Below are 26528 nucleotides of genomic sequence, written 5' to 3' on the forward strand. Positions count from 1 at the left end.
TATGAGATGCTGAAGAGCTCTACAAACTTAAAAGCACAACCTCAATTAAGCCCATCTTCATCTGGAAAAAAAATTAGCAACTGAAAGCTGAATATATTAGATAATGCGCACTTGCAGGAGAGCATTCTCTTAGCAAAAAATTCTTGATAACCAACCTAAAGCTGGCCTTCCAGTTGCTCGATGCTAATTTTGTTTGAAACTGTTTAACTAACTGTGAATAGATATCCATATTCAACAAAGACATAATTAATGGCAACCTTTTCTTCTGCTTAGAAGACATCATAACAAGCAGAAAAGTACAAAAAGATTTTTATAGTAACTAATTTAAGGACAAAGGGTTGACCTCTAGCATTTCATTAAATAAATGGAGCGAATGAAAGAAGAGTGACAGTATTCATCCTTGTTCAATTCAAGCAGCCAATTTCAAAATGCAAATCATAATCTGCAGATGTTGGAGCCTGATATATTTTTTTAAATATCATTTGTTCAATTTAAGAACATCAGACATTTGAATTTTAAATTAAAAAAAAAAAAAATCAAAACCAATTCCCGGCTCCAGGTTTAGGCGCAGCGTGACTGCACGCTCGGAGCTGGGGTCTGCTGCGGCTTCTTTCCCTCCCCACCTCCCCAACCACTCATTTTAGACATTATTCCCAAAACCTTTTAATGAAGAAGTTCTGCTAAGCTGCACATTACTTCTGATTAGCACAGCTGGTCAGTGCCACTGCCTCTGCAGCCTGGGGATGACCAAGAACAGCTCCAAGCGGAGCCCGGCGAGCAGCTCCATCCTTCCTCCCCACCCGTGGGCACCCTGCTCCCGTGGCCAAGCTGTGTCCCCATCCCCACGGGTCGAGGGGGACGGATCCTCCTCGGATGTGCTGCCATGGGGCTGCCGTGGCACAGGCAAGTGTCCTGGCTCCGGTCCCCATGGGTGGCAGAGCCCCAGAGCCCCTGCCCAGGGATGTGACTGTAGCACAGGTGGGGACAGCAAGGGGAGGTGAGCTGACTCTGAGTTTGGAAACACAACCCCAAACCTCCAGCAGGTGCTGAGGGACAAGGCGCAGTGGGAGATTTTGGCTGGACCATGGATGATCTGCAATCCTTTAGCGGGGGAGGGATGAAGTCTCAGTCCAGCTTGACACTCGGCACACACTTGTTCCATGGGGCTCTGGGGAAGTCAAACACGTGCCAAGGCACATGGGAGAGCAGCCTGTGGGTATCACACACTGTGCCGAGCACAGATCCACAGATCTATGGAAGGGTTCCTTCCTCATTCCCTTCCATGCCCTTTCACCTTTCTCCCTTGAGCAAAGGAAGCCCAGGAGTCGCATTAAGGGACACTTTCAATGTGCCCAAGAGGGCCCAAGGATGCGTCACCACACCCAACACTACAGCAGCAAGAGTTCCTCCCTTCGCATTTCTACACTAGCTCCAACAGCTGTTTCCAGGTTTGCAGGGATAACCCACAGGGCCTGGCACTGCCGAGCCTGGACATGTGTGAGGTTTCTCCCAGGAAATACCTTTAGGGTATTTGGAAGTGTTTTTGGGGAAGCGTGAGATTTTAAAATTTATTTTGGCCACTGAAATGCACAAAAGTTTCTAGCCACGCTGAACTGGGATATAGGGTATAGTGGACCAACACTGACATCCCCTCAGCAAGCAATTCCCTTCTTTCCTTAATAAATGGAAAAAATCCTGTGCTCCCACCACATGGCCCCTAGTTACTGCTAAGTTACAGTGAAGCACAATCTCCACAAAGGCATGTATATTAATTAAATTGCTGCTGATTAGGGCCCATCAGTGACTTGCAGTATGAAGAGAAGGAGTGAAATAAACGCTCAGGAGCATCCCTGGGGAGAGGAGAGCAGCGGCGCTGTGCCACGGCCTCACTCCAAGCAGAGCAGAGCCATTTCTGAGAGGCCAAGTGCAGTTTTGTCCCAAGCCCTTCCCAAAGGCCAGGAGCCTGCGCCCATCTCGTCCCTGCTGGCGCTGGGCACAGGCAGGAGGAAGGGCTGGGCCTTGCCAGCCCTCCTACACAAACAGACCCTGCAGCTGTCGCGGGGTGAAATAAATGACTTCCGGAGGTTATGGAGAATAAATGAATCCATTCAGGCACAAGTGAAGGGGACATTGTTTTCCCTCAAAAAGGAAAAAAAAAAAAAAATCCCTCCCCAACAACCTATATATTAAGGTATCAATGAACAACAAATTCATTCAGTTATGACACAGGAAATCTCAAGCAGAATGGGCTGCAAAACAAACTCGATTTATCTGCACCACACATGCAACAGGGAAAAAAAAATGCCTCTTGTTGGCTGTTCTGCCGGGGCTGGGGCTCCTCTTGAGGATTCCAGCCACACACGGAGTGTTTTCTGCCAGTGCTTTAGTGGTGGGTGTGAACTTCTGAGATTAAGATTGTTCCCTTAGGTTTATCCTCTTCAGGGACTATGTGTGCACAATACGCCCTTGGAGCGTATTTAAAGCCAGGCTGCAAATGCACATAATCTCCATCCTCCCACACCACAAACAGGAGACCTGGAGGTTTAGGGGTTTTTTTTTAAAAGGGAGAGGAATTCCTAATTCAAAGAAAAGCAAAGTTTTCACTGTGGAAACCTGAATTTTTATATCAGAAAAGAAGAGGCAAAAATGGAAATGCAGGCTGGAGCCAGACGAAATTTTTCAAAACAAGGCAGTAGTTCCTTCCTCTCCCAGCTCTCAGCAGCAGCCCTGAGCCCAGGGGACCGCATCTGCTCTACAGCATGTCTGGGCACACGCTGAGCCTGAGGGGACACCCCTGGCCACGACTCCGGGAAGGACAGAGGGACAGCGCTCTCCTGCCCTTGGCACTGCTTCCCCGAGCCCACTCCCCTTTACTGTCCAGCACTACAAACCTGAAACGGGGCCGAGAAATAAAGCCCATCCTCCTCTTTTTTTCTGAAACATTTATGCTTAGCTGTTTTCCCCAAGTAACGTTTAAAAAATCTCTTTAAAAATGAGTGTAGCGGGTCAATCCTGCTGTAAAAAATGGAATCGGTACCCAACTGCAAGGAACGCTCGGCGTGCAGGGGAATAATCCAAAAGGTTTTAATTAGGGAAAGCAGCAATAAATGAAGGAATATGAGCTTGGGTAAGAACAGTTGAACGTATAAATAACGGGGAAAGACGAGATCTCTCTTCCGTCAGGGAGCCCCAAAACAAGTCAGGGCACAGCGCGTCCCCCTGCCCCGGACCCCACGGGCTGGGATGCAGGAGCAGCATCCCGGGTGCGGCGGGGCGCATTAAAGCGGAGCATATCCCCGACTTCGTATGCGGAGCCAGCAGCCCACCCCTTTCGTCAGCCAGCGATGACTTCCTCCGCGTCGCGGACAGCTGCACATCTGTCTGTCTGTCTGTCTGTCTGTCTGCGGCGCCCGAGCCGCCCCGTGCTGCCCGCGGTGCTCGGCTCCAGAGGGGTCCCCGACAAAGGCGGGATGCGGCCGGGCGCGGGGCTCCCGGCTGCTCCTTGAGAAGCAAGTCACGCTCTGGCGACAACTGCTCCTCTGTGCCTGTTTGAACTGTCCCTCCCAATTAGCACTAATAAGAGACTCTATAAAGATGAGCAAACACAGCGCATTCATTAGCCCGGGTGGCCCCCGCCCTCCCTCCTGGCAGCCCCGGGAGATCCCCAGGGCACTGCCCCCAAGGATGCCGAGCGCTGGCAAAAGGCAAATTAATGACGAGCTGCTCGAAGAGTTTGCCTGAAATAATTTTATTCTGCCCAAGAATTGATTACTCCCGGCCTGGAAATATGTCCAAATCAATAAGCTGAAGCTCAGGGCAAAAAAGACATGCTCTAGCCCCATTTATTTATCCACTTTTTTGAGGAATGACCCATAATTTACCAGGTTGAAATTGCTAAACCTTTCCAGAGCAAGGACTAATGACCGACCAGCTGTGGGAAAGCGATGCCTCCATCCATCTCCCAGGTGAGTCACGAGTTCCCACACCCACTGGTGACAACCTTGGCGGTGGCCAAGACCCCCACAGTGACAGAATGTGCCCGAGGCCATCCTTGCTAAGCAGATGGATATGGAAGTGAAGCATGCGGGTCGAGGCAGCCACCTAAGGAAACACTTTTAAACCTCCCCAAAACGATGACTCGTGCCCAGGTGGCAGTCCCTGCACAATGCGTTCCCGTCTGACCAGCCGGAACCAGGCTGGAGCGATCACTGCTTCAGGGGTGAGCTGAAAGCGATGCTAAACATGCACCACAAACACTGAAAATGTTTGAGCAACATCTGTGGCTGGGCCTCAGCGCGGCAGAACAATAACCTCCGTTACCCAGGGTTTGCAAATGGCATGAGGGACGCCACAGGACAAGGACATGTCACATCACCCCGGGGCTGAGCCCCAGGGCTGGGAGAGATGCTGCTTTCCACGGCAGAGGCTCCACGCACACCTTGCGGGTGACACGCGCCTGCCAGCACACCCCATTTGCCAATTCTCTGCATGCTCCACGGGGTCCTGGATTTTCCAGGGCATTAAACCCTATCCCCCCCTCGGAAAGCTCGGTGGCAGCTGTCACGCTGCTGGTGGGGGGTGTGCGGGAGGGCTCCTGCTGCAGACCATCAATGTCACTCCCGAGCCGCTGGTGGGTGAAGGACGATGGAGCCCTGGCGGCCCCGGGAGCTGCCAGCACCAGCACTGAGATGCAGCTCCAGCAGCACATCTGCATGGACACTCATGGGGCCTCCTGTGCACCGCCACCCACGGAAAGGACGCTTCTGACTGCGTTAAAACGGGAGAACTCCAACCTTTCTGCTTGCTGTGAGCCCTGCAAACAAACATCTTCGTGTCAAACAGAGACATGAAGCAGCAGAGCACTGCAAAAAATCAAAACGTGGGGTTTGCTGGCTTCCCCTTGGGCCAACCCCTTCCCACCCTGGCTGCTCCAGACATCTCAGAGGGCATCGTGTCCCCAAGCCTGGGCAGCCTTGGGCTGGAAGCTGGAAGAGAACTCCCCCTTGCCCAGTGTCACAGACGAGAGGCACTAGGGTGGGAGAGGGAGCCCGGGAAAGAGCAAACCACAGCAGGGTTTGAAGCAAGTCTCGCTGACCCCCAGCTCAGAGGCAGGGCAGGGAGAAGAGTGAGTTTGCAGCCAGAGAGCCCGGCTGTGCTCTGCCTGGCCCTGCTGGCCATCCTGAGCCCCCCGGCCTGAGCCCACGGCGAGGGGCTCCCAGCCAGCCAGGCTGACAGCCTCCTTCAGCTGCACTTGGCTCTGTCAAAGGGGATCTTTCCAGACTGGAACACTGCTGCTTCCCCATTCAGAACAGGAACATCTGTGAAAAGGGATCATTCATCATAAACTTGTGAGTGACGGGTAGGGGAAAAAAAATAAAAAATCCTCTGGCCAGAAAACAACATGGCCTTTATTTTTCTGTGTGGCTGCCTGAGCCCACAGCACCCTGGTGGGTGGGGCAGAGAGGGCTGGGGGCTCAGCTCAGCCCCCTGAACCCCCAGCTCGGCCTGAGACAGTGGGACAGGACAGCAGCACCGAGGGACACATGGCGGGGCTGTGGCCCCATTCCTTCACTGGGCTCCCTGGCAGCCTAACAGACACAAATCCCCCCATGTGGCAGCAACGCATAGGAGTTTTATTACTCAATAAAATATTTGAAACAAAATAAATGGTTTTGTCAAACACTGTATCTCCTTAAATAATAATGCACCAGCTTACCAAGAAAAACAACTGACATTCATATTCTATGGCAAAGGTTTATTTCACCTCCCAGAGGAGAGGGGAACAGGCATTTCAATTTGGAATTCAGATACTGTATGGGAATACAGTAACTATAGTTCTCAGAGGGTTTGTGCAAATGCCAGCAAAACAAACCCCAAATCAAGTTTATTAGCTGGTGGAGATCTGTAACAATCTTACACAGTGACTGATGAAGCCCTCGGGGAATTCCTTTCAACATTAAGTGATTTAAAGCCCCGACAGAAACTTCATTGTCTGCTGAAGACAGAAAGAGTTCCTCAGTATCCAGTACTGCTCCAAGAGCAGGACTGGCATGGGTGATATTGCCAACATGCGCTTCCTTTCATCTGGAAAAGTTACCGGGAATCCTACTATCCCAAGTCCTGTGGAGAACCATAAAGGGAGAAGGCACAAATGAATTAAGAACTGCAGCCCGTGTCCTAAAGGGCCTGTCTGTATTTTGATGGCAAGGCTGGGATGTTCACTTCTGCCCTGAGCGTGCTCCAGAAATGATCTAGATGTCATTCCCCACACGGATCAGCCACTGAACACCCCACAGTCTGCTCGGCACGGACGGGGCAGGTTTTGGATGCAGGATTTGGATCCCACCAAAGCGCTGGGTGCTAGGACCAGGCTGGCTGTGCTGTGGTGGGGCCGAGCTGCTCCCCGGGAAAGCAAGCACCAGGACTGGAAAAGCAGCCAGGCTCCTGCTCCGGGAGGGGTGATGCCCTTCCTGAGGATGCCTGAGGGGAGAAAGGTGAAAGTGAAGGTGAAGGCACAGCTGGTGCTCCCAGAGCATCCACACCAGGCCAGCTCCCACAGAATCATTTTTAAAAGCACACCCAGAAATGCACAGCTCTAATTGCCAGGGGTTTTTTTGTCATGCACACTCATCACTGGGTCATTTGCATTTTAGCTGCGAAAATATGAGGGGGATGTTATTTAATCAATCACCGCAACTCACAAAGTCCTAAGTGAGAATGTTTTTTGATTGTCTCTGCTTGTATCTAAACATCTCACAAACCCGCCAGCCAGTTCTTCATTTCAATTAGGGCAATGCTGATCGTTAGCTAACTAATAAGGACCAATTTTCTGTCACAACTATTTCCTAATTAAATTCAAAATAGAGATTTCTAACCCAGATGGTCAGTGATGCTACAGATTTGTTTAAATTTGGTATCACAGTAACAAACTACTAATTAGGGTTTGTAAATACACCAATTCCCTTATGACTTAGTTGTTAGTAATGCATACAACCAGTTTATTAAAGCACTAATTGCGTCTGGCTTTACTTCGGCCTAACACATAATCCACTTATCACATACTGGTACCAACTCATTTTGAAGGGATTATGAATGAAATCATAAATGAGGTCTTGCATCTCTTTCCCAGTATGCTTAATAAAGGTTTAGTGTCATATTTAGATGACATATTTAGATTTTCTGCCTCTGATGGAGAGCGGCCCTGTAGTGACGCTGGTGCTCCATTCTCCAAAGGTTGTTTGACGAAAGAAGTTTCCACCCCAGCTCCACTGGGCAGCAAATTGTCCCAGCAGCCAAGCTTCTCAAAAGGAGCTCTGGAGTTACCCAGAGAAAGCACGGGATTGTTTCTTTCCCGCTGCAGTCAAGCTCAGCCCCTCCACAGGGCTGGGGCTGGCACTGGAGGCTCACGGGTCCCCTCTCCATTTGCCTGGAGACCCTCATGAGCCTAGACCATCTTCTTGTGGGATGGAGGCCTCCAAACCTGGATTCCCTCCTGCCCTTGCAGAGGGTCAGCTCTTTGGAAAAGACCCTGTTTTTTAGGCAAGGCTTTGTTCTGAGGAGCCCAAACAGGCAATACCCCACAGCCGGGGCATTGATGCCCCTCACTGCTGCAGCTTTATCAAGAGAGCGCAAAGTACGAAATAAATGATATATAGCTGGGAATTGCAAGGTTATGTAAACATGGAGGGGGTTCCAGAAGAATCCTATTAAACCATAAAAGAAAAGCCTGGATGGTTTATCACATCACTAAGACCCAAGAATGCATTAATAAATGGAAGAATAGATAATGAACCGTGGAGTACAAGGCTAAACTATCCACTATTGTGAGGATCCTGTGGCAGTAAAACAATGAAGGGGAAGAAAAAAAGCTTTGTTGGTCTGTCACCAGAACCTTGTAGTGTATTTTTTATAGCCCATTTTTAATGATTTCACAGCACCTATCAGTTATTCTCTGCCCAAATCCCTCATTTTCTTCCCTCTTGAATGCAAATTCCCATGCTGCACTCTGCCTTCACCATGACTTCCCCCGTTAAACTTGGGGGCTCTCTGGGTTTCAATGGTCTTTCAGCCGCAGTCAGAACAGGTCTCTGCTTTCATATTTCCAAAGGGTTTTCAGGATGGTAACAAAAGTGGGGCTTAATGCAAAGCAGGAGTACCTCTGAGCCTTGCTGCATCCTTTGCTTCTTCTGTGACAGGAGGGTGAATGCTCAGATAGGTCTAATTCAGCCTGGAGTGACAATGCCCAGACGTGCCTGCAAGGACAAAAAACCCAACAAAACACATGAAAGCTGCTGCTCCTCTTGCTGTTTTTCAGCCCTCTGCAAATAACGCTGAGAATTGTTGGAGAGGACTTCATATTAATCCAAGAGATAGTACCCTCTTTGTAGACACGACTGAGACTCACCAACAGTTTATTTTCATTATATTGAGGGGGCTTTATCATTAAATAAGGACACAGGATACATTTACTGTAGATTACTTTTATTTTTATTACAGCATCATTAGGTACAGAGCACTAAGGAGACAGGGCTGACCACGAAACACTCTGCAGTAAAACCCCCTCAGTCCTGCCTCCAGCAGAATCTGAAATCCTGATTGACTTCCATGTAAAAAATCCCCAAGATTTCTGCTGCTGCAGCTCGGTGCTGCACCAACATATCGCAGGACCACAGCCTCCACAAGGCTGGTGGAGGCAGAAGACTGTCCATGTTGAAGATGGGGAATGAAGATGGGGAATGAATGAAGGGAACAGCACAACGGATGCCCAAAATTTTAGAGTTCTTTTGGTGGAGAAAGGAGCCTGCACTGGGCCCAGTTTGAGGCTCACACTGGGAACTCCTCCTGCCTCCTTACTCTTCACAGCCCCAGAGGATGCTGCAGGTAGGCAGGAGAAGCCAGACAGCTGTTGCCTTTCCTCACTCCAATAAAACGGAATTAAAGAGACCTACCTGAACCCCAAGCAGCAGGCAGGAATCTGGATTTGCCTTTTTCTGGACTAACCACACCTGAGCTCCTAGCAGCTCTTGGTGCCTTTCCCATGAGTGCACCTCTGTGAGCTTCCAGCTGCAGGAGAGCCACACCACGGGGTCCCTTGATCCCTTGTCCCCAGGGATAGGACAGGGGGCCACCTCTCCTCTCCTTCGCTGGGTGCCAGAGGCAAGGCACAGGCTGCCCTACCTCCCCTCAGCCTGAATCCTCTCTCCTGACCACAGAGAGCAGGTGGCAGCTCTCCCAGGAACACACTTCAGGCTGAGGAGGAGTACAGCTGAGTGCTCAACAGGCTCTGGAAATGAGTGGAAGTCAAATAAGTTTGCCGCTCTTTGTCCCCCTTTCAATATCTAGCTTTGATCAAAATCCTTGGATACTCAAGTGGTTGTTGACTTAATGTAATAATGAGACATAGCCTTAAGTGAGGCCATTTCCGTGCCCATTCAGGCTCTCTGAGAGCAAGGGATGCAGGAGAAAAAGCCTCTCCTGGTCTCTGGGAGCTGCAGTAGAGCCCAGAGCAGAGGCCTGGCCCCAGCTCCCAGGAGAGGCAGCAGGAAGGCCTGGTGGTCACATCTACACAAGGCACGTCCTTTTTGTGCAACAGAGCCTTGCTGGCATGGCGCTGGGCGACACCAAGAAATCCACTAAATTTCGCTCCTCCGAAAGCTGCAGCAGGTGGCTAACTCCAGCGGGGCCTGGACACCAGACATCATTGCCACCATTGCCTCCTCCTGGAGACCCCTGGGGAAGAGAGTGGCACCACCCCAACGACATGGACTGGATGATCTTCACGGCCCTTTCCAACCTAAAGGGTTCTGCGATTCCCTGGGCAGGTTATCAACCTGAGCAAGGCAGAAAGGGAGGGAAGAGCCCAGGAACCCTGAGAAAAAAAGTAAAAATTCTCCAAGTGACGGGGAACGGCTCAGCCAACTAGGATTTTAATTCCCCTCATTATGCACAGCCAGTAAATAAATTCTGCACCAAGCAGCTGCTCTAATTCTTAAGCCCATTAAGCCCTACATCTGATAGGCGGGCAGGAGGGGCTGCCGGGGGGCACAGACGGCGCTCCTCGAGACATGAAACATTTCCTCTTGTGCATCTGGGTCACCCCAGCCAGCCCTACTCCGAACGGGTATTTTATGGAGGCGGCGAATAAGAATTTATATAAATATCCTGCCAGAGACACACATCCCACATATGGAGAGAATAAAGAGGTGGCTGGATGAGGTGCAATGATTGCTGAACATCGGTTGCTGCAACAGAACGGGACAGCAGAGCTGGAGGGGAGAGTCTGGGATGGAGCAACAGGATTTGGGCGTCTGAAACGGAGGGAGATGATCCCAAAGAACTGGGCAAGCAGCCAAGAGGGAAGAAAAGCAGAATCAGAGCTGCGGGGAGGAAGAAAACGCCTGGAGCAGTACAGCATGCCCAAAGAGGGCTGTCTCTGAGGCAGGAGGAGGCCAGGAGCCACAACAACAGCTCCTGGAGCGAAGGGGCAGATGGCTGGAGTGGAGGTATCCCCCCCACCGCAGAGATGAAAGACAGGAGAGAAAAGGGAACACACTGGGAGTAGAAAAGCCTTTGGCAGCCAAGACTGTTTTGCTTGTTAATTGGCAACAAGCTAACACATTAATTACAAAATTACTGGATGGTGAGGAAAAACATTGGCAGCGGAGCAATCCGCATTCCTTTGGAGACTGAACAGAGCCTGCTCTAGGAATGCTGCCTCTGCCCATCCACATCCAGGAGCTGAGCACCCCAAGGCCTCGGAGCCAGGCAGAACATGAACAGGGATTAAAAACCGTCCCACCTTCAGCTGAGCTCTCTCTCATCTCATATTAGCGTGACAGATTAATTGCAGGACATGTGCATCCAGCCAAAATTTATTTTCTTTTCATCCCTTAGACACAAATGTGAAAATCAGCTGGCCACTGCACAGCAGGCCTACAAGGGGCTGCTCTCCCTGGCAGCTCCACAGGGCCCTGGACAAGAGAGCCCTTAAGCCTTGGTCAAGGCAAGGAGCATAAATGAAAGTTTGCTCAATTCTGAGAACACACTGGCTGCAAAGAGCCTGGTCCTCTAATCCTATCCAGCCTCAAAATGCAATTTCCTGACTTGGAAGGCTGGCTGGAGCCATTCATGTCTCAGCCCCAACCAAAGCCCAATCTCTCTCCAAAGGCTGTTCCTGGCCTCGAAGGCAAACACGGGTTTACTGTCAGGAATCAAACAGAGCCATCAGAGGCTGGCAGTCATGGCTCTCAAAGCCCGGCACACAGCTCCTGCAGGACAGGAACACGGCACTGCCCAGAATCCCAGCACCAGGCTGTGGGCTGTGGGGTCTGGCCAGACACAGCAAAGCCCCCAGGACTTCCCCCTGCTGCATCCCAGGTTTAGCACAGCCCCCTTGGCCCCCCAAACCTGCAATCGGCCAAGGGGAGACACGGCAAAGCTCCGGACGGCTGCTGGACCACTACTATCAGCAGTGCCCTCCACTGATCTCAAATGGAAGAATATTTTGTTTTTCCCTGGACTTCCGAGCAGCTGGAAGGCTGGTGCACTTCCGTTTGGATTCAAAATCTTCTTCCAGGAACGAGCTTAGAGGTTCAAAAGCTGCAGTATTACGAAGAAATTCTTCCCTGTAAGGGTGATGAGGTAGTGGCACAGTTTTCCCAGGGAAGCTCTGTGTGTATATTTCAACTCCTGCAAACAGCACTAATAAGTTTGCTAATAATGGCACAGATCAGTGGCTGCTGCTGGTAAATTATTAGGAACAGCATCTCTGTGCTCTGATTAGTTGCCATCCTTCCACCTTATAATTTTGTCACCAGCTCATGCTTCAAACGCCACTAGAAGCCCACTTGAGCAAGCCTATCCAGAAGGGGAGACCTGCAGTGCTGAGCACATGCTCAGAACTGAGAGAAAAAGGCTTTAAAACCTTCAGAGCTGGTCAAGGCCAGTTTATTCAAGGTAATTAATCTGAGGTTTTAAGAGCATTATGTATTTCCTGCACAAACCAGTTGACAACACGACACTGCTGTAGAAGCATCTCAGTGTAGTGGGCCCCAAGAACCCGAGGCTCAGGGGTCAGCCTTTCCCCTCCCAAAGCATGGCTTCAGCTGGAAATTCAAAACTGTGTGGATTGGCTTCTCTCCCTTGCCTGTCAGGGTTTGAACTCAAGGCTCTCTGTTTCCTCACAGTTGCGAGGACCAGGAATTCCAAAGACCACTGAACACTCCAAATCCAAGGAATGCACCTCCAAGGCCTGTGGCTGCAGTAACAGGAGCCAATACTCCAGATCTAGAACTGCAGCCCTCACCACCCCAGCTGTGGCAGCAACACAGATGGGAGCACATAAATCTTTCTATCGCTTCTGATTACCCAAGTTAATAATTTAGTAGGAAATGGGTTCCTGGGGGTTATTAGCATTAATTATTCTGCAATGCCCCACCCCTGAGGAGAGACTGAAGATGCTGTGACACACCCAGCGATGCACTACTGTACCTGCCTGTCCACTGTCCGCCTGCAGCAGAGAGAATTTTAACTGACTGGAACCAAAAACACCCTTCTGAGGTTCTTGAGGCACAGGCAGCAAACCCTGCTAGGACAGTTCAGATGCTCACTGCACTTGTGGTGCAATCCCTGGGCCCTGCTACATCAAATGGAGATCAAAAGCAGCAATAGTCTGTAATCAAGGATATCTGCATAATAGTTTTCCTGAAGGATGTTTGTGCAGGTGAGCGAGGAGTAAAGCATTGTTTCATGAAATGGTAATTTCCTTGTATCTCAGAGAATGAATCCCATTTGCTTGCCGGGTATAATTCAATTAAAGGGGAGAACCCTACGCCAGGGAATGAAATCTATCGGTTTGGCTGCGATGCTGCAAATCATGCCAAGCAAGAAAATGGCATTTGGTCCTGACATCATGATTTATTTCCTACTCAGTATCTTATAATTCTTACAAGATAAGCCAAGATGAGAAATTATCACATGTGCATGGGGGTTGTGTCTGATCCTCTTTATTCTTCCTTCCCAACTGCAGGACTACTCTGTGTTTCAGCCTTATCTTTGAAGAGGCCAGTAAAATAAATGGAAATATTTTACAGAGGCCAAGCAACACTTGCTCTGCACCCACGGCTGGCTCGGGCATCTCCAACATCCAGCCATGTCCAGCATGGGACCAGAGAGCCCCACTGCTTCTCTTCTCCCACCTCACTCCCCAAAGCCCACAACCCCCTTTCCTCAGGATGGCAAAGAGGAAGGAACACTCTGCTCCATGGAGAACTCTCCTCTCTCCCATCACAGGGAGAGTCCCCGGTGGCTGGGGAGTGACAGGGGAAGGCTGTCAGTTGTGTTGCCTGGATGAGGCCCCAGCATGGAGCCCTGCCAAAGGGCAGCTCCCTGTCTGCCAGCCTGGGGACACTGCCCCTGCCCTGACCCTGCCCAGCCTACCTCGCCTGCCCACATTCTTCTCCCATCCCTTAGCACCAGGCTGTGGGGCACCTCGGCTCATCTCCTTGGCCACCAGCAGGAATGCCTGGGCAGGGAGACATGCTGTGGTGCTGCTGCCCTCCTTGGTGGGGGTGTCAGGAACCCCTCATCCACGGACAATCTGTGAATTCATTGTCTGCCTAATGCAGCTCAGCTCTTGGGTGGCTCATGTCATAGCTGCCCTTTGCATGGCACCAGGGGGAAGCTGTGGAGCAGCATTACCAGACACAGTTGGCTTCCTTCGGAGAGAATTTTTAGTTAATTGGCCCTCCTCCTCCTAATTTGCTTTCAGGATCTTAAAATCTTCCCCCTCACACCATCAGGGGAGCATCTTTTCCTCTCCTTGCCCACACTCCAAATTCCCGAGCACAGACAAACAAACATTCTTTCCAGCCTGTCAGCAGGCAAGGAAAGCTAATTAAAGTATTTGCAGCACTGCTGGATTGCAATCCTCTGCAACTAGATCAGAAAGCTGTCTGGCCAAAAATAAGTGGTATTTGAATTTATCGTATTTTTCTTTTATGCAGTTCACCCCTTTACCACCACTCCCCATAACATCTCTATCACAAAAATGTCCTCATTCCACGGAAGGCTCTTCCAACAGACCTTCCTGAAGGGCTGGGTGTCCACACAAATTTGACCTCTTGGCGAAGGCTGTTTTCTCCCAAGCACCCTAAGAAGTTTGTTAACAATGCCTCCAGCTGTGCTGGGGGTGTACAGCCAGGCTGGGGACACTGCAGCAGAGGACACGCCACCCGAATGTGTGTCAGAGGAACAGACAGGTGACAGTCACCTTGTGCTTTGTGCTTCACCTGTTACCTGCCTGTGCTTTTCCCTCTGGGAGACACAGCTGCACTAAATTACTCCAAATTTTACCCCTGAACCAAAAGTTAATCGGAGTTTGAACACAAAAGCAGTGCTGTTTGTCCTTGCACGCCGAGGATTACGACTATTGAAAGGGCTCCTCACTATCAGCTTGTCGCTGTCTCCGCTTTAATCTCCACCGCTCCTCTGCTCCCTGCCTCCCTCCCGCTGCTCCTGCTGCCCCGGGATGCTCGGCCAGGCCAGCAGGATGTGCTGGGCGAGCCCTGCTGGGCAGCCCACAGCCCCTTCAGCTCCCTAACAAGATCATCACCTCCTGTCAGAGAAAAAGCTCCCACCAAAGGTAATTCCAACATCCAAACGCTGTTACCAACTGCTCTTTGACAGAAACAGCCTCCGCAGCCCCAGCAGATCCAAGTGCTGTGGGTCAGACATGTTGTGCCTCCAAACACTTTTCTAGAACTCAGGTTTTCCTTTCCACAAAATTTATTACATTTGTCTGCTGACAGAAGAAGGCGAAACCTGCAAACAGCCATTTTTAAGACACCCTGAGCATTCGGGAGCTGGGGCACCGATGTCACACACATTAACAGCTGGTGACAACCCAGCGCTGTCACATTAGTCAGCACTGCTGCAGACAAGCATTATTTGCCCATCAGCCCTGAAAGCCATCGCCATGACCTGGGAAAGAGTCGGGAGACATAGAACACATGGCTTGGATGGAGTCACACCGAGCATCATTATCAGAGTGAAAACCAGCTCATTTTTAAAGCTGTCAGCGACAGAATTCAGCATTATTTCCTGGCCAGCACAAGGAAATCTTGGTGCAGCCATTATCTGAGAGAAAACTGGTTCTGTAGTTTGCAAAATTAATAGTATTTAGCCCTCTAGTTTCCGTAGTAACCGGCCCGCCATCCCTCCCTGCCTGCCCGTGGCAAGGTCTCTCAAGCATTTCATATAGTACTTATCCATTTTCTTGCTCTCACCTCGCTCTCACCTTTACTTTCAGCGCAGAACGCAACACAATCCACCGCCACTAAAGACTAGGCTGAGAGTCAGATTAAAATTATCCCTGTTTGCCCTGACCTCTTTTCTCTGCAGGTGAGAGTGTCCCCATTCAGCAGCTAAATGAAGCAGAAATGATGGAGTGTTTGTTTTCCCTGACTTTTCCTCAGCTTGCCAGTAAATTTACAGCCACGAATATGAAGTGTTAATTTAATGTTCCCACCGAGCATCTCATTGTCAACAAAGGCTTCAAACCCTACGAGAGGAAAAGGTTAGCTCATGCAGAAAATGACCCTTATGGCTTGATTGTCTTCTGGTCCAGACTCGCAGCAAGCAGAAAGCGGAGGGCTTTGACTCGCAGCTTAATGCATTTGATGGCAATAAATGGGAGCTCTCTGCCTTGGCGTGGGGACAGAATCACCTGTAATGCTCACTTATTTGTCTGTGCAGACAATCTCCGCAGCTCCAAAGGGAAGTGGCCTCGTTGTGCCCCGGTCCCCGCCAAACTAATTTGTCAGAACTGCAAAGTTAAACCCTTCATTATCCCCCAACTTCAGTGGAAGGGGCTTGCTGGCTGCAGATTACAACATGACATTAGTGGTGGTGTGAAGCATGAAATTGCTTTTTTCACCCGGTGCTTCAAAACTTTAAGGCCTCGGCTCTGGTGATGTGCAAAAAAAAAAAAAAGTTCTTCCAGGGAGGAGAAGGGAAGGAAGGAAGGAGGGAAGGAAGGAAGGAAATAAATATTAAGGTTTAAATAACCAAAAGCCTCTGTGGGCTTTCTGAGGCAGAGTTATACACGCAGAAGCCTTCACTACCAGCACATTTAGTTACTTTGTCTGGCAAAAGGAGCTTAATACTCGCACTAAGTGACATTTACAGAACTAATTCACAGACCTGTTGGAGCATGAGCAAGAGCCACCGTATGCTTTATGCTACGCTAACCATGCTTGTGATCTTTAGGAGAAAAAAGAAACCCTGATGGTGGTGTGGAACAGGATAGAACAAGTCAAAAGAAACTCAAATACCAGATTTTATTTTTCTTACAGCTAAAACTAAACCTGGACGCAAGACGGAGATTGTGACACATGGTAATGCATGCATGGTGGGACTATTCACAGGGAAATCAAGCAAAACCCTCTATTAGCAGCCAAAACGTTCAAAACCATAAACATTCCAACCCTAGCCAGAAGCTACTGACTGACCTCCCACAAAAAACACCTTCCCACAAGCTTTTCTAAAAGCCCAGTACCAGACGGGAATAATTTGGGTGAAATCCTTTTTTGCACTGCTGGCATTTGGACTTCCAGAGCATATTTGGAGTCAGAGGTATAGGTAGAAGAAAATGTCACCAACTGGCCCAGGAGTTTGTAGCCCATCTCTCAGTGCTTCCCAAGGAATTTCAGAGGTCACAGCTGAAGCACTGGCATTTCACCAAGGACCTAAATTATGCAAATGAGTTTCTAACACACGCAGCTGGCTGTGCACCTCTGGGAAGAAGCCCCTTGCATCCCACATGACCACCACCAAAATCGCAGGCCCAGGAAAGCCAGGGAACAGGGGAAGCTGATGGGGATCATACGGACACAGAAGCATTCACAAAGTAACAGTGGGAATTGGATTCCACGAGTGCCGTTCAACTGCATTTCCTTCAGCAAGAAGCAGAAGCAGGTCTTGGCATGCCCATTGTGTCCCTGTGAGGTGCAGGAGTGTTTGCAGAGAGATGGCTGCTCCCAGGCCCGAATATTTAATTCTGCATGTGCTGAGCCACGCCAGGCTGGAGTTCCGCGGCTGCTCCCAGCCACGTCGCCTTCGGGAGCCATTTGCTGGTCATGTTGTCAGTTAACAGGAGTCATTTTGAAAGCAGCAATTCAGTCTCTACAGTCCTTTCCTAACAGCATTTTCAGCCTGCAATTTGGATGATAGGAAAATTACAACCCTGCTGCACTATATTATGTGATATAAATGTTATTGCAATTAAGCCGATGAGGAGAAACCGCAAAAAACAAAGATGTGTCGTTGCTGCTTTCTCCTTGTTCTCTCCCCAGAAGTCAAGCAGTTATGGAAGGGCAGTGCAGGGGAAGAAGCATTTCCATGAACTGGAGGGGCTGCAGGAGCATGGGAGCAGCACAACCCCTGGGGACATGCTGGGATTTCAGTCAGCTCCATAACAAGTGATTTGCCTACGTGATTTACCCCTCTGAGGAGCAAGGTACGGCCAAAAGCAGTCCAGGTATCCAGGTATCCTTCTGGCGATGGAATAGGACACGTTAGGGCACTCTGGAGGGGATTGCCCACCAACTATGCTAGAAATCTTCATTCCTTATGTCCTCAGAACCCACCCATAGTTTCCTTCTCCCAGCCCAAGCTCTAAACACCTCTGGAGCATTTTGATGTGTCTGGAAGATGTCAGCCCAGGTAGCACAGCATCATCTCTCTGTGCAGAGCAGGAAAATGGCATTATAGAATACATGCCCTGCGAGTGAGCCAGTCCCCAGTCCCAGTGTGTGTCACCTAGAGGCAGTGCTGCTGCTCGGGGACAAAGTCTGTCTGGGACACCCGGCCAGCTTTGCAAACACCTGGCACCTTCTCTCCAAAACCTCACTCGGGCGCTGAGCAAATGTTTACTCACAGAAGCACCAGCCACAGTAAACTACTTCAATTTCACTGTTTCTGAAGAGGAAAAAAATAAAGCAAAAAAGGATTCCCAGCACTCATCATTTACTCCAAGGTGCTGTAACCAGGTAGAAACTTGTCTTTTATATGCTGAACTGTGTCCATGAAAACACATTATCTTTAAGTGGGCACTGGAGAAACCACAGTCAACACTGACTTCTTCATGCCACCGCTAACACTGGATACTTCAATCATTTGAAGGTTTAAGTGGAGATTAGCAGAGACCTCACGTGCATCTCTCTCTGGCAGTTCAGCATGTTTTGGGCATGCTCTGCAGCAGGAAACTCCTGAAAGGCAAAGCCTCAAGGAAGTCCTGCAATCTCCAGAACAAGGTCTCTGTCAACAGCCCCCAGCCTGGACAAAATCAGAGCCTGGAGAGGCACGTGTCAGATCCCACTGCCTGGGCAGCTCCCAAAGGGTGCCCAGCTCTTCCCCACTCCGCTGCAGATCCCAAACCCAGCCAGCACCTCAGCAGAAATCCTTCTTCCTCAGCAGTGAAAAAGCTCAAAACAAACGCTTTAAGAAATATCACAAGCAACTCTGCCACACAAAAGGCTTGAGAAGCAAGACAGTTATTTCTTCCTTTTGCTCTTTTTTTTTCGGGACCTCCCAGGCCTGGACACTGGAAGATTCCAGAAACTGCCAAGAGCACGTGGCTTCTTTGATCATCCCTTTGAACAGAAAGCTGCGGAAAGCACCGACTCACATTACTTTGGGTAGAAGGTCTCCAGCCTTCCAGGAGATGGAGCAAGTCCCTTGCTGGCAGGGAAGCTGGGGTGCTTCTCAACCTCTACCCCAGAGCAGGGTGCACAGCTCAGGCCCTGCTGGCCGGACACTCTTCAGCCCTGTGGAAGCCCAACTGGTCCTGCCCTGTGCCCCGGCAGCGAGGGGACTGGCAGCCACATGTCCCTAATGTCTGGCTGCGATGTGCTGCCACGTCTGGCTGATTAGCTGTGGGCGATCCGAAATGTCAAAGCGTTATTTGCGCCAGCCGCCGCCACCGCCGCACAACGCCCCCCTAATCACGGCCTTACTGCTGGTAAGTGGGAAAGGGGATGCTTAAAACACAGAGTGGAAATCGGCCTGAATTACTGAAACAAACCAGCAAACCCTTTGTTCCTGTCAGCCTTTCTGAGGCGGGGCCTGCCTGGTCTGGCGGAGGGACCGTGTCCTCGCAAAGCAATCTGCAATGTCCTAACTAAGATGAAGGGCATTAAAAGCCTCCTGTCCCACCCCTGCAGCCAGGTACCCACACACCTGCCCTGCTGTGGGTCCGTAACCTCTGCTCTGTGAATGCCTCCGTACCCACCCAGGGGTGGGAGCGTCTGGGAGGAAAATCCTGCCGAGGGCAAGGGGGATGGAGCTCCTCATAGCACCTGCAGCCCATGTTCACTGGAATAAACACCCCCATGGTGCGGGGCAGGGCAGGGGCAATCAGCTCTTCCTCACACCATCTGCTTCCAGAACACAGCTCCCGTCCACATGTGCTTCCACTCCAGCACCCTGGAACAGGCAGCCTGAAAACACTTCTGGCCAAAACCAGACCCAAATGATGCTGCATCCAGCTGCCGTGATGCTTGACACTTCTTATGATTTCTTGGGAAAACATTAATTTGAAATATCTCTATACTCCATGCCAGCGCCACAGCAGGGAATAATTGCCCCATTTCAAGCTCAGAGCAAGGCTGAGATAGAGGGAAAAATTAAACTAGGATAAGAGCAAGAAACTGTTAAATGTCAAAAATATTTTACTGCCAGTTCAACAACAAAGTCTGGAGGAGATAAGTCTGTGTGTGTACTAACATTACATAAAAAAGAGATTATTCAGTCCTGGGAACAGAGCTATTGATTCCAGTAACAAAGGGCACTATATACACTGCAGTGGGTTTGCTCTTTTTAGCCTGGGAAAATTGATTTTCTTAAACTTTCCCTTGAACCTGCAGTAGGGTTTAATCTGAACCTAAAGGAGCCTTTTAAGAACTCCCATAAATTAAAATTATATCTCTTCATTTGGCACATTTTGGGTTCCTGCTGTTCCGGCAGAAACACAAGAAACTCTGGAGAAAGAGGTGGGAGGAAGTGATAATGGCATTTTGTGACACATGCTTATTTCCACACATTAGAAATAACACGTAAACATTGAAATGTTTATTTCCACACATTAGAAAGAACCTGTAAACACTGAGACATTTGTTGCCATACACTAGAAACCACGTGTAAACATTGAAAGTACATGAAGCAAAACGTAACGCCGTTTAATTCTACTGCGAGACCTGTAAGGTTGAAATTTAGCCGAGGAAGAAAAAGATGAAGGCTGTAGGAGTCCAGGAGGCACATGGAGGCAGTGGAGAGACTCAGGCGTTCAGGCTGTGAGGGGACAGTCACCTTTGGACCTACCCACAGGTAAAGGGAGGTGATGCCCAGCCTGGCCACACCCAGACAACTGTTTTCCATCGTAGGGTGCCTGAGGACCCGGGCAGGTGTGAGGCCCTCACACAGCCCATTTCTGTGTCACCGGGTGAAGGTGTGACCCCTAGCCCACCTCAGTGTCACTGGCCCTGTGGAGGTGTCACCCCCAGGGCGCAGACGGCCCCCAGTGCCAGCCCCTGCCCACATGTGGGGTGCCCGTGGGCTGTTTACAGCTCCCGCACACCGTCTCCTTTGTGGCCCCAGCGAAAACCCGCGGCGTGCGGCACACCACTGTACATTTACACTGCTGTTTTTCCCCTCAGCAAGGCAGTAAATTACCTTTTATTCAAACAACGGTTCCTAAAACAAAACCAAAAACCAGCCCCCGGTCAGATGTGTGCGCAGCGAGGCAGGGTTTGTTATTTAAGCAGCAGCCAGGCTGTGTGCTATGCAAACAAACCCCACACTCTGTTCTCCCAACCTCCTGCTGACTTTGCAACTAATTTCGTTAGTGAGGAGAACACACTGTGCGACATCAATGCAGCAAAGAGCCCAGAGACGTTTGTTCATAACTTTGTAACAAACATTGATCAATCGATTTTTTTGCCTGAATGTAGAGGGGAAAGCCCACAAACAAAACAAAACACATATGGGGAGATTTTTTTAATGGCACAAGGGGCAATTAAGCACCCAACCTTCCAGTGAAATGAGATTCCTTACGGTCCTCTGTGCTTTTAAGTCTTCCCCTTATGCTCAATGGAAGCAAAATCTACTGTCAAGCCTCCAAAGGAGGAGAAAAATCAGCTGAAACCAAGAGATGGTTGGTGGGCCTGGTGCAGCATTTCTGAACGCACCAGAACAAAGACAGGTGAGGGCTCCTGACAAAGTGAAGGACGCCCTATCCCACGTGTACAGTGTTTTGCACGGTGTATCAGATCAATGCAGAACCGGCAAAACAGAGAAAGCACTAATTAGCTATCAGAAATAACTAAGTGCAGCGTAGACAGTGCAACGTGACCGTAATTACCCAAGGCCGCTCCTCCAGCTGTGCACCACAGCAGCACAGAGGGACCTTGGAGCCCCTCACCTGGCCAGGCAGGACAGGTGGCACAGCTGATCCAGCCTGCATGCCCTGCGGTGCAAACATGCCCTGTTTGGTGCGTGGAACAAGCTGAGCAGCCTCCCAGCCACTGGCACTGTGGTTCTGCTCAAAGGCAGCAACCAGGCGCATTTGATCACAGGTCTAGGAGAAACTTGATTTGACCATGTTTCAGCCAAGCTCCAGCTCTCAGCCTGGACATTTCATCTCTATGCCCAGCACTGCTGCCCGGTCTCAGGCAGATCCCCGGGATCCTGCCTGCCCTTTTCCCAACATGTTCCTCAGCACTGTGGGGTCAGCAGCCTGCCATCCCTCTCCCAAACAGCAGGACTGTCCTACAGCCTTGGGATGCTGCAAAGACACAAACCCACCTGTTAGGGGAACTCCCACAGAAGGGATGCTGATGCTGGAAAACCAAAGAGATCTGACACTGCAGGACACAGGGAAAGCACCCCCTGCCCACAAGAGGCCAGGGCTGACAGACACAGCTCCAGCGAAAACAGCATTTTGATTTCAGATGCAACAGCAGCCGATGGAGAAGAAAGATAAAGCACAACTTCCAGTGTTTACTCTTGCAGCCTAACTAACAGCTCACAACAACGCTTCCTTGGCAAGCAGCTGTGACCTTATTTTTTCATTGGAAACAGCCCTGAGGTTTCACTGACACGGACGATCACCTGCTCATTAACAGGTCCCTGAGCGGGAAAATGCCACGGGGTGATTCCAGTACTATCTGGCTGCTCCCCGTGCTCAACACACAGCTGGGGAAGGTGGCTGCCCGGACTGTCCCTCCTACAGCCGGTGACATTTAGCCCGTCCCTGGGAGCTGCCGAGGCCAGAGAGCCCCTGGCTGTCAATCTCCTGCTCTGCATCTCCGAGGGCTGTGAGAGCCCCTCACAGCAGCACCCTCTCCCCGCCCTGCCCCTCTGCTTCCACACAAACCACTGAGCCCCTTCACTCCACCACCAGTCCTGCGGCCGCTGTGCCTGGAGCTGCCTGCGAGCAGGTGGTAGCACTGAGCAGGGAGAGCAGGATTTTAAAGTTGCCGTTGATAAAATGAGTAGTCCTGAAAGTTCCGAGCATTTTTTTTCACTTGTAAATACTTACAATTTTTATAAAACAGCATAGCCTAAAAGATTTCCGGTGGTTGGTGGGTGACAAGAGAAAACAGGTATGTTTTCCACAGATTGACAAGATAACTACTTGCATCCTGCTGGCAAGGGCTGTTGTGGATCACACAGGTGAGGAGCCAGGCAATAGAGCACCACCATTCATCCCGGCCAAGGGGTTTGGGAGCCCTCCTCTCTGCATGCCCTGCTACGGGCTGCGGTGGCAGACAGAGGCGGCACAGTCTGGCCGGCATCTGGCCTGCACCCAACCAGTGCTGCGGCTGCAAAAGCTGCATTCTGCCTTGCCGCTATTTACTCACAGCTCCAGATGTTGACATAACAAAGAGCTACAGACAGACGGGCAGAAGGGCAGCAGTGTTGTGGTGCAGACACTGCGGGCTCTATTCTTCAGGAAAGCGCCTCTGACTTCCCCACCCAGCCCTGTGATTCCTTTGGAAATCATCTGGGCTGCTGAAGCTCGCTTTCCTCTCGTGGGACAAAACTGGTGTGAGAGAACATCAGCTTTGCTCTTTGTGCCTGTGCTGAACAGAACCCTTATCAACCCACAGAAAAAGCAATTGTTTCCAATTAAGTGGCTGAAAGCTCAGGGATGCACTGGCAGTGTGCAGCTTCTGCTTGCCCCTTCAGGGGCCACATAGGGAAAATCCTGGCTTCACACTCCATGGAGAACCAAAATTAAAGGGATTACTTGTTCCATGGAAAAAAAAACCCCCACACCTAAATGCTTTCTGGGACACACCACCTTGCATTTCAAGGCCTTGTGACTACACACAGAAACATTCAAACACCAAAATGCAAACATTTTGAAAACCACAGGACAGTGGTCAGAGGGGCAGAACCATCTGCAGAGGGCGGCCAGAGCTGGGTGAGGGAGATGTCCCCGTGAGGCTGTGCAGCATTGCCCAGAGCTCTGCACAGACTGTGGTCAGTGCTGCTCCGAGGTATTCAGTCCTGCTCTCCTCCTGGCCAGGACGTGCTGCAATGTACTGAGAGCCCTGCTGGTCTTGTGCTAGTGACAGTGATGGAGGCAGTCACCCCCACTCGGAGTCCATCTGAGAAGGCCCTGCAGGTCCAGGACACTGCTGAGCTCTCATGGCATGTCCCCTCACATGCCATGTCCCCACAGGCAGCCCGTGACCACTTGGATGCCTCAAGCACTGTGCAAAGCTGGAGAAGGGATTCAAATTTTTAAACAGTTGCTTTTTTTAATCTTCTGGTGTGAACCAAAGTTCACATCCTTCACAACTGGTAAGAAAAGATATTATTGCCTGGAACCATGCCCAGAAAAACTCAAAGCCAAGCTTCCTCCTGCCTGTGCTGGCTGCCAGCCCCCAGCGCTCTGCCATGATGCCATCTGGTGCCTACAGGCAGAAAAGCCAGGGCTTCTCCTGGGCAGAGTTTGGGAGACGTTCAGGGGAGAATAAACAGTCTCCAGACAATAACTCATAGCATTTGTTCTGCTGGAGGATTAACACTGCCACCGCACTAGCGTGTCTGAATGCCTCAGGCTGGGCTGTGAGGAGAACATGGGGAACAGTCACACTCAATTTTGCTGCCGCCTCCCTGGATGGGGATTTGCAGTGTTGCTCGGCAGATATCCCTGCTGCTGGAAAGCTGTCCTAGCACAGCACGCTATGGGCCTCGGAGCGGCATCCCATCCCACAGCCACACGCCAGCGGTCCTGAAGGGGGCTGTAAAGAGCCTTTCTGAAGAGCAAATAAACGAGTTGACTTCATAAAAAAAAAAAAAAAGCAGGGAGCCAAGTATCCTCCTTCCCTCAGAGAAACGAGACTGATTACGAGGTAGGTGTGCTTTGGAGGACCTGACAGCAGAGGCTCTGTGCAGGGTATTCCTCAGGCTGTGGCTGGTGCAGGCGGTGGCCGGTGGCCAGCAGACCCTGTGCTGGGACAGTGGCCACGGGCCAGCTGCTCTGGCTGGCCCTATCCCCCCCAGGGCCCTCCCAGGATCCCAGCACCTCACAGGTTCCCTCCCCTGTACTGGGTGCTGCAGCAGGCACAGCCGGGGACATGCTGGTGGTGGGAGAACCCAGAATTCCCTTAGATTTAGCCCATTTTGCCATCTCTAAAGCAATACAACAGGAAACAAACTCAGCACCCTTTTGCAGGAAACAGCTTGCAGGATGCTGTTTCCCAGGATCCCTGGGGATCATCCAGATTTGATTTACACTGGATAAAAGCAGTTTGTCCCCACCACCAGCACACTGGTAGGTCCTGCTGTACCTCAGAAATGCACCCCTTCCTTCACCATGCTCTGCAAACATTTCCCACCACAGGAAAAGTGGAGGAGAGGGGTGGCTGGGTCACAAGCTGGAGAGCTCCTGCCCTGAGCATCAGCAATGCTGGATGCACAGAAACCAAAACAGATCCCCAGGGAGGAAAGGGGAAATACGAGGCAAGATTTTTTCCAAACAATCCACAGGGAGCATCTGAGCCTAAAGCAAACACACCAACTTACTAAAGGATATCCACCAGCACAAAACAATGTACGAGGAGTATATGTTCACCCCTACAGCGTTTGGGTTTTTTTCAGTCCCAGGAAACCAAATGTAAATTTTTTAAAATGTAAAAGTGCTTGAAATCTTGCCGCAGCTCCTGCGGGAGGCCAAGTGTCCATCCAGCCACATCCCAGGGCTGAGTGACCGATCCCTGAAAAGCGCCGGGCAGCTTTATTTCCTGGTGCACACTGCCATCCCGTGGCTTTCCTCCGCCTTCCAGAAGAGGCTGCTGGAAACATGGGAAGTTGTTTGGAAATACTTCACAACCCGCAGCTGCAGGATGACCAGGCTCTGAAATAACACCAGTGATGGTTATAGAGCTCAGCTTCGGCAGCTTTAATCCCATAGGAATGTTTTCCCTGGTTCCAGTTTGTATTGTCTGACGTTATGGTAGGAGATAAAATCAGGCAACTGAAGGATTTTACATAGAAAAATTATAAAGAATTAATTTAAACCCCCAGCAACTGCATCTTCCGCATTTCTCCCATTTCTCTGCTAATTCCTGGGGAAGTTAAACAGGTATGTTAGCTGCATAATTACTTGTTTGCAGAGGAGGTTGACACTGGTTTACGGAGTACAGACAACCATGTAATTCCTTTGTAGCTACATGGCAATTGCTGCACTATTATAGAGTAATTAAACATGCAAATAAGCATTAAACCAGGGGTCTGTATGGTTGCTGCAAATAACCCTAGAACAGAAAATCAATAGTAAATCAATAGTAAATCAAATTACAGTGTACTACAGGAGTACCAGCTATAGCAGGTAGTTAAGAATATAATCTTTTACACTGCAAGCAATTTTTGTAGCTTTTCTGGCTGCAGAAGTGTCTGGCCTAATGACCCAGGAGAGATCTAATTTTGAAAGTTCTCTCCGTGGGTTGATCATTTTGCCATCCCATTATACCTCTCCTTTTCCTGAGGATGGGAACAAAGCCATCACTGATTCTGAGACTGGTACAAACCCTCCAGAGAAGAGTTCTCCAGAGCCCTGTGACACATGAGCCTGGCTTTGCCCCGGTCAGTTTCTTTAAGAGACAAATCTGAATATGAACATACCCCTGTCCAGCTGTGAGCTCACTGCCCTAAGCACAACATTCTTTGCAGAACATCCAAGCCAAAATGTCCAAAACGTCCCTCAAGCTGAGCTGCAATAAGACCTCAGATCGTGTTTAATTTTTGCTCAGAGATTCTCCCCCTGTCGTTTTTACTTTTGTGAATGCTTGAGCAGAACCTATCCCTAAAATTAGGGGGGTGTGTATGAAAGAGAGATCGCAACACACACCGGAACAGAGATGCTTCCCCAAGTAAACCAGTCATAATGTTACTCCAAGTTTGCACCCAAGCCTGTGTGCCAAGCACACTCAGAAGGACCTAGACTTTTAACATCATTTCCT

General features: G+C 50.2%; 1 long non-coding RNA gene across 1 annotated transcript in view; it reads right to left on the bottom strand.

Annotated features, from left to right (window-relative positions):
* Positions 1–7900: 7900 nt before the first annotated feature.
* The window catches only part of LOC136358525 (uncharacterized), a 28820-nt gene continuing 10192 nt past the window's right edge, over positions 7901–26528 (bottom strand). Inside the window, exon 2 of the long non-coding RNA XR_010743143.1 lies at positions 7901–8252. This is a non-coding gene — a long non-coding RNA (uncharacterized lncRNA). The remainder of the gene's footprint in view (positions 8253–26528) is intronic.

Source organism: Sylvia atricapilla, chromosome 3 (genome assembly GCF_009819655.1).
Source record: "Sylvia atricapilla isolate bSylAtr1 chromosome 3, bSylAtr1.pri, whole genome shotgun sequence".
NCBI classification, from domain to species: Eukaryota; Metazoa; Chordata; class Aves; order Passeriformes; family Sylviidae; genus Sylvia; species Sylvia atricapilla.